The sequence below is a fragment of the Dromiciops gliroides genome, chromosome 2 (genome assembly GCF_019393635.1).
Source record: "Dromiciops gliroides isolate mDroGli1 chromosome 2, mDroGli1.pri, whole genome shotgun sequence".
Lineage (NCBI taxonomy): Eukaryota > Metazoa > Chordata > Mammalia > Microbiotheria > Microbiotheriidae > Dromiciops > Dromiciops gliroides.
In genome coordinates, this window is record NC_057862.1 from 524,488,989 (window position 1) to 524,498,256 (window position 9,268).

Genomic DNA, 9,268 nt, shown 5'->3' on the forward strand with positions numbered 1-9,268 from the left:
GATAAGTTCCTTGAGGGAAGGACCTGTGGGAGTCCCCTCCCTCCTCATCTTTGTATCTCCTCCTCTGCATTTAGTAGGTGCTTAATGTTTTCTGAATTAAATTGAATGGAAACTCTGTTTCAGGATCACATTAATAATGATATATTATTAAATATATAATAAAGTTATCATGTAAATGTATTATTTAAATGTAATAAACATTTTCATTTATACTTTTGGGTTCCAATTTTTATTCCTCTCCTCCCTCCCTGAGGCAGCAAGCAATCAGATATGGGTTATACATGTATGATTATGTAAAACATTACCATATTTGTCATTTTGTACAAGAAAACTTGATTAAAAGAAAAAAATGAAAGAAAGTGAAAAATAGCATGCTTCAGTCTGTTCCATTAACATCAGTTCTTTCTTTGGAGGTAGATAGTATGTTTCATCAATAGTCCTTTGGAATTGTCTTGGATCATTGTATTGTTGAGAATAGTCAAGTCATTCACAGTTCTTCATCAAACAATATTGCTGTCTCTCTGCACAATGTTTTCTTGGTTCTGCTCACTTCACTATACATCATTTTATACGTCTTTCTTTTTTTCCCTTTTTCTTCCTTCCTCTCTCCTTTCCCAGAGATGACTACCATTAGACACAAATATGTATACACATAAAATCATTTTGTGCATATTTCTATTTTTCCCTTTTAACTTCCTTCATATGTCCTTTGTAGTTAATTTGGGTATTTATAATAGTCAAAATGACTTACTCAAAGTTGTTCTTAGAACAATATTGCTTTTGCTGTATATAACAGTAACTCTTGGTTCTGTTCATTTGGCTCTTCATTATTTTATGCAAGTCTATCCATGTTTTTCTAAGATCATGGAGCATTTATTAAAGCATGCTGTTTGGAGGGAACTATACTAGGTGTTAGGAATAAAGACTAAACGGAGACTCTGCCCTTAAAAAGCTTACATTCTTCTGTTCTGGAAGAGGGCGTGGTACTATTACTTGTACATCGCTAAGTACATACTTACACACACACAATATTAAATACAAACTGTTTAAGAAAGGAGGGAGGTAACAAATTGGGACATTAGTAAAAGCTTCTTGTAAGAGCTTTAAGAGAGTTAGGAATTCCAAAAAGTGTAGCTGATGAGGGAGATTGCAGTCAAGGGAAGTGGGGGGAGTAGACTGTGCAAATGAATCTGTAAAATGAAGGGGTTGTATGTTATGGCCTCTTATAGTCCCCTCCAGCTTTAAACCTATGATCCACCATGATCCAACACGGAGGAAAGGCTATGATTCCTGGAACCAGAGTCTAATCAAGAGTGCCATTGTTACTGGAAGGTGTGCCAATCTACTCCCCTATGGCTCTATTAATCATTCCTATAACTTTCCAATCCAAAATGCCTCTCCCTGTTAGAGAGGCATGCTTCCCTATATGTCTTGATTCTCACATTTAGAATGTAATCTCACTGAAGGCAGGGATTGTTTTTGCCTTTTTAAAATTTGTAACCCTTATCAATTATTTATTAAGTTCTTACTGTGTGCCCATAAAGGCAAGAAATACTTCCTGCTATCAAGGAGCATTCTGAAGGAGTCAACATATAAGTAACTAGCTTACATACAAGATGATCTGAAAGGGGAAGGCATTAAGAGCTGGAAGGACTGGGAAGGGTTCTCCTGCAGATGGTGGGATTTGAGTTGAATCTTGAAGGAAGCCAAGGAAACTAAAGGCTATAGGAGAAGGGGCAAAGCACTCCAGGTTTGGAGGACAGGCGGTGCAATGACATGGAGTCAGAAGGAGTGACATGTTCAAGGAACTACAGAGTATTGGAAAAGGAAGAAGATCTAAGAAGTTAGAAAGATGTGATGGGACTGGGTTATAAAGAGCTTTAAAGGCCAAATGGGACTTTATATTTGATTCTGGAGTTGGTAGAGAACTATTGGAGATCTTTGACTGAGGGTAGTATGGTCAGATCTACACTTTAGAAAAATCACCTCAGTAATTGAGTGGACAATGGCTTGGAGTGGGGAGAGACTTGATTCAAGGAACCCTAGTTCAAATCAGGCCACTGGTATTTACTGGTTGTTATGACCTTCAGCAAGTCATAACCTCTGCATCAGTTTCATCAATTGTAAAATGGGGATAATAATAGCTCCTACCCTGCAGAGTGCTTATGTGGATCAAATGAGATAATGTTTATAAAGCACTTAGCACTGTGCCTAGCACATATTAGGAGCTCAATAAATATTTCCTTCCTTCCTTCCTTCCTTCCTTCCTTCCTTCCTTCCTTCCTTCCTTCTTTCCTTTTTCCTTTCTTCCTTCTGTTCTTTCTTCCTTTCCTTCCTCCCACCTTACTTTCCTCCTTCCCTTCTTTCCTCCCTCCTTCTTTTCTCTCCTCCTGTCCCCTACCCTCCTCTCCCTTCCCTTCCCTTCCCTTCCCTTCCCTTCCTTTCCTTTCCTTTCCTTTCCTTTCCTTTCCTTTCCTTTCCTTTCCTTTCCTTTCCTTTCCTTTCCTTTCCTTTCCTTTCCTTTCCTTTCCTTTCCTTTCCTTTCCTTTCCTTTCCTTTCCTTTCCTTTCCTTTCCTTTCCTTTCCTTTCCTTTCCTTTCCTTTCCTTTCCTTTCCTTTCCTTTCCTTTCCTTTCCTTTCCTTTCCTTTCCTTTCCTTTCCCTTCTTTTCTTTCCTCCCTCCCTCCACTCCATCCTCCCCTTTTTCTTCCCTTCTTCCTCTCCTTCCTTCCTTCCCCTTTCTTCCTTTTCCTTTTTCTCTTTCTGTTGAATAATTATGTGTACTCTTCCTGCTTTGTTCTTCAGCAGCATCATTGACAACTAGTTACTAAAGTCCTTTCTAACTCTAACATTCTATGACTTCAAGTGTTCAAGTGCCTACTGAGTCCAAGGCACACTGATGCTATGAGGCCATTGGAACATTGGATTTCGAGTTAACAGGGAACCTTAGAGATAGTTTCATCCAACCTTCTCATTTTCAGATGAGGAAACTGAGCCCACAGAAGGGAGTGACTTTCTCAGGGTTACAAAGAGAGTAAGTAGCAAAACGAGAATTTGAGCTTAGGTCCTCTTACTACATAGCACCTCTTGCTCCACTGCTCTTTACACTAGTCTCTACACTAAAGGATCTTAACATTTGCACTGGGAAGAAAGAACACCCAACAGTTGTTTGTATTGGGAGTTTTAAATAAAAATCTTTTTAGAAGTATGAAGTTTCTCAGGCTCACATCTAACCACATTATTTCCCCACTCAACAAGCTCCAATAGCTTCCTTTTACCTCTAGGATCAAATCCGAACTCCTCGATTAGTATTCAAAACCTGTCACAACATGACTCCAGCCTACTTTTCTCACTTTATTACATAATACGAGTTTTCACAAACTCTCCAGTCCAGATGAACTGGCCTTTTTGCCATTCTTCACACACATAACACTCCCTCTCAAGTCACCATGCTTTTGCACTGGCTGTCCCCTATGCCTGGAATGAACTCTTTCCTCACTCTTAGAGTCCCAAGTTTCTTTCCAAGTTTACATTTAAGGACTACCTGCTACATAAAGGCTTTACTGACTCCCCTGGAACTAGTATCTTCCCCTGAAATGACTTTATATTTGCATAAGTTTTGAATAAGTGCTAGGAATAAAGAGGAAAAGGTATACATGTATACATGTATATATTGGGGCATGTGTACCCAATAGACTGTAGACTCCCTGGGGCCAGGAATTTTTTTATTTTTGTTTCCCTAGAGCCCAGCACACTGTATTGCACATAATAAACATTTAATAAATGTTTGTTCATTGATCTTTGATTTATAAGTTCTTATGCTTGGGTTTAAAAATTAGCTTCTCAGGGCAGCTAGGTAGCACAGTGGATAGAGCACCGGCCCTGGAGTCAGGAGTACCTGAGTTCAAATCTGGCCTCAGACACTTAACACTTACTAGCTGTGTGACCCTGGGCAAGTCCCTTAACCCCAACTGCCTCACTAAAAAAAAAAAATTAGCTTCTCAAGTACAGGATTAAGAAGGAATGATTAAGGGGCAGCTAGGTGGTGCAGTGAATAAAGCATCGATCCTGGATTCAGGAGGACCTGAGTTCAAATAAGACCCAGACACTTGACACTTGCTAGGTGTGTGACCCTGGGCAAGTCATTTAACCCTCGTTGCCTCGCCAAAAAAAAAGAAAGAAAGAAAAAAGGGAAAAAGTAACTATTAGATAGCTGTTTATCTGAAAAAAAGATCTAAGATCTGAGTTTTGGGTTACAAGTTTAGTATGGAGTCAGCAATGTAAAAACAAACTTTGAAAAGGACAGTCTCCTTCTGTCCCACAAATCTTAAAGAAATCCTTGCCTTCTTCATTTGTGGGCCCCAAACATCATGAGGACCTCTCTGGGAGAAGTGGGAGATTGACTGGGAAGATGACATACAGTCTAATGTTTACCTCTAATGTAACTTTTCACTTACCAGGGGAATGTGTCCCTCTATAGGATTTCCTTTCCTTCTCTGGGGAATAGTTCAGTGCAAAAAATACCCAGCCCAGTTTATTTGCCAAATAACTTATGCTCCCCCAGGTTAAAGAGGCATGACAAAGGGGGCAGCTAGGTGGCGCAGTGGATAGAGCACCAGCCCTGGAGTCAGGAGGACTTGAGTTCAAAGCTGGCCTCAGACACTTAACACTTACTAGCTGTGTGACCCTGGGCAAGTCACTTAACTCCAATTGCCTCAGTAAAAAAAAAAAGAGGCATGACAAAAAAAGAGAGAAAACGCTGAGGTTGCCCCAGCCCTGTCTCTTCTTGGCTCCTTGGACAGGCTGTGTTGATTGGGTCTAGATATGGAGGCTTAAATCTGCAAGGGCCCTCAGTGTTCAACTTGTCCAAGTCCTTCATTTTCCATATGAGCAAACCAAGAATAATAGACTTTAAACAATTTGCCCCAAATATTAAAGATCTGGGATTTAAACCTAGGTTTTCTGACTCCATAGTAATTGGTTTTTTTTCTTACATGTCATAACTGCCTACAAAATGAGTTCTACTCCTTATGCTTTCTTCTCATTCTCTCAAATTAAAAAAAATGGTTGGATATTAGAATCACATTTTTTACAGGAATGTGGCTCTGGGCAAGTCATGTAACTTCTTGTTAACTTCTTAGAAGATATGGTACCTAAGCCTGGACCTGGAAGGAAGGGAAGGATTTCAACAGGTTACAATAAGAAGGAAGTATATTTCAAACATAGTAGACAACGACTCAAAGACAAGAGAGGCACTTACACTAGCCTTGGTTTCTACCATGTTCTAGGCCAGAAATGGGAAGTCGCTGACACTGCTACCATCCACTCAAGCCTTGATTACTTGTTGCCCTGGACTATTGCCTTCCTAACTAGTCACCCTTCATTCCCCACCCCAATTTTTTTTAAACGGTAAGGTATTAGAAACACATTTTAAAAATGTTTTTCAACCAGTTGTTTGATTCACAAAGACAAGAGATATATGAGGAACAAGCAACTAATAATAACAATTATAATGATAATAGTAGTTTACATTTATATTTCTCTACCCTCTTTCTCTTTCTTATATTAATCATCCCCTTGGCTTCAATTGTTACTTCTATTTATTATTACTCCAATAGCTCCAATCTCTCCTCTAACTATATGTGTCTACCTGGATATTCTGCTCGTGCTATTGACTCAAGTTCAACTAAACCAGAACTCATTATCTCCATACCACTCCTTGCCCTTACCCCCAACCTCCTATGTGCTCTTCCTTTCAAGGTCCTTATTTTTGCTGATGGCATCATAATCTTCCTAATCACCCAGGCTTGAAAGCTGGAAATCATCCTTGGCCCTCCTTTTTCCTTTACTTCCCATATTCAATTAGTTACCAAATTTTGGCGTCTGATTTTGTCCCTGAAAGATCTATCAGCTCAAGGATCCCTCATATCCTTCAGCTTGATTGCTTCTTGCCTGGATGAATGCCTGCATAAACTAGGTTCTCTTCACTCCAATCCATACTTGCACTGCTGCCTAAGGCATTTTCCTATTCCTAATTTACAGATTCTCCTGTGCCATTCTCTGGTTTAGAGAACATCAGTGGCTCCCTATTGCCCATAAGGACAGGGACATGGATATGGACTGGACCTGTGATGTCATTGGTGAAGGAAACCCTTGTCGGTTTTACAAGGCAGCTATGTGGTACAGTGGATAGAGCATTGGGCCCTGAGTCAAGAAAACCTGAATTCAAATGGGACTTCAGACACACAGGAGCTATATGACCCTGAGCAAGTCACTTAACCTCTGTTTGCCTCAGGTTCCCATCAAATGGGCACGATAACAGCACCTACCTCACAGGGTTGTTGTGAGGATCAAATGAGATGATATTTTTAAAGCATGGTAGACTTGTAGTTTCATGTGCAATCATCTCTGATGTGGAAATGATTGATTTATTCCATAGATTAAAAATAAAATAAAATTTTAAAAATGCTTATTGCCTTCCTCCTCCCTTCTCCTATATGAGGAAACTCCCTCTACCAGTGCAGTTTGGCACATTCTCTGTAATTTACATTCTTAGAGAGTTGTCTAGAGCTCAGAAGAGTTAAGACGCTATATGCCAGATAGGGGACTTGCAGCTATCTTTCTGGATCTAAGGCAGGCTCTGTCCACTAATATCTCACCATCTCTCAATATTGCCTTCAGGAAAAAAATATATCCTCCTTAGACTGCCATTTAAGGCCCTTCATGATATGGTTCCAGATTACCTTTCCAGTGTTGTTGTTTTTTTAAACTCTATCATACTGCCAGGCTCTGCATTCCAGTCAAATTAGATGGCAAGCTATTTCTCAATCTCTTCTTTTAGTCTCTTGCTTCTTGGAAGTTTAGTGGTTGTCCCCTGTACTTGAAATACACTTCCTCCATATTTACACCTTTTAAAATTCTTCTCTAAGTCTTTTAAGACCCAGGCTTAGGAACCATAACTTCTTCTTCTTCTTTTTTTTGCAGGGCAATGGGGGTTAAGTGACTTGCCCAGGGTCACACAGCTAGTAAGTGTCAAGTGTCTGAGGCCGGATTTGAACTCAGGTACTCCTGAATCCAGGGCCGGTGCTCTATCCACTGCGCCACCTAGCTGCCCCCGGAACCATAACTTCTAAGATCTCTTTCTTGACCTTCCCAGTTGCAAGGGATCTGTTGAAATTTCCTTAAAGCACTTTGTATGGATTTTTTCCTTTGTCTACTTTACATTCCACCTTGCTTCATAATTATTTATTTTTTGTATATGTGATTTTCTCCTTATTATCTTGTAAACTCCTTGAGGGTAGTTGCCCCATCTTTGTATCTTCAGCATGGAGTGCCTTGATTAGGTTGGGTATTTGATAAATATTTGCTGAACTAAAGTTCTGTACAAAAATTCTGTTACAAAAGATTATAGTATTTCCCACTGGGAGAGGACATAGAGGGCGTCAATTACTTTTTTTAGATGAGAAAATTGAAACACAGGGTGGGGAAGTAATCCATCCAATCAAAGCCCATCCCAATGAGGATCCAGGTTAGGATAGGTGCCCTAGGTACTCTAGTCAAAAACAAGTGCTTCCCCCCTCCCAATCCTCCAAAACACATGCTTTACATAAACCATCCCTTAAGGGCAAGAGATCTCTTTTCTAATCTTTATAATAATATGAATTATAAAGATTTGACCTTTCCTTACAATAACTTTGTGGGATGCATAGTTCAAGTATTACTAGCCACATTTCATAAATGAGTAAAATGAGCCCCAGAGAAATTCAGTGAACTTAAAGTGTTTGTGATAAGAACTACACCGGTCTGACCAGAATCTTGAATCAGAGGTGGGCGTCAGAGGTCAGAGCCAGTAGCTGAACTCGGACCTTCTCTTTGCAGTGTCCTCTCTTTACTGCCTCTTCTTTCATTCCTTGTGCCTAGTGCCTAGTGCATAGTACAATATCTTGCATTTAGTGAGCCCGCATGCGCGCGAGCACACACAGACACATAGACACACACAACTTGTCTTAATCAATCAACAAGAATTAAAGGCCCACTATGTGTCAGATACTATTTTATGTGCTGGAGATACAAAGACAAAAGTGACACCATACTTGCCCTCAAGGACCTTACATTCCATTGGAGGGAGACAGCATGTAAAGGCAGGATTCAAACCCAAGATATATAATTCTATTCAAGATAGATACAAAAATAAAAATAAGATAAATATGAAAAAAAGTTTGTATTTTGGAGAGGTATTAGGAACTAGAGGGATGAGTAGAGTTCTCACGTGGAAGGCTCTGCTTGTCTTTAACTTTGAAGAAAACTAGGGATTCTGCGTCTGAGGTGAGGGAGCAGTGCATTCTAGGGAGAGGGGCCTGAGGAGAGGCACAGAGACAGGAGATAGAATCTCACATGTGAGGGACAGCAAGAAAGCACGTCTGGATGGCCAGTAGAGTATATAAAAAGGGAGTCATGTATAAAAGCCCCTGAAAGGGATGTTGGGCTCAGGTTGTGACTGACATTTATAGCTCTTTTTTACATGAATTTGCCATGACTGGTATTAGGATCCTAGGTTCATAATGCTGTCGATTTTAGGGCGGTAAGAGACTTTAGGATCTTCTAATTTCCTCATTTTACAGTTGAGGAAACTGAAGCCCAGAGGAGTCAAATGACTTGTCTGAGATCTATAGGCTGGGGAGGGAATGGCTGGAATGATGTTCAGCTTTTTGTTCTGTCTCCAGGAGTCAATCAGAGCATAGCAGTGGCTGTCCTTGGTCTCACAGCCTACCTCTCTCCTCAGGTTAATATATATTTTTTTACTAACCCTCTGGCTGGGTGCCCCCGGGTGTGTGTTTTCTATGCAATTGACCCTAGCAGGGATTAGGAACACTGGCTTTGTCAAGGTTGTAGGGAGTCTGGGAATGTGTTATGGATACCTGCCCAACCCTGGTCCTGACCCTGCCTTAGGGGAATGCCAGGTCCTCTGATCTTTCCTTACCTGGATTAGCCCCAGCGTCTCTCAGCAAAGAAAGGAGCTAAAGGGAAAGTTACCTTTGATAGAACTGAGCTGGGAGCTGGGGGAGGGGAGCTCATCTCCCATGCCAGCTGGCTCTCTCTGTTTAAAGGAATAATAGACTCTCAGAGTTCAAAGGAACCTCTGATACCATCTGGTCCAACTTGTATGAGAGCAAGAATCACCTCAATAATATCCCTGATAGATGGCCACCCAGCCTATGTTGCAAAACTTCTAGAAATGGAAGCATCCCACTCCACTTTGGGATTATTCT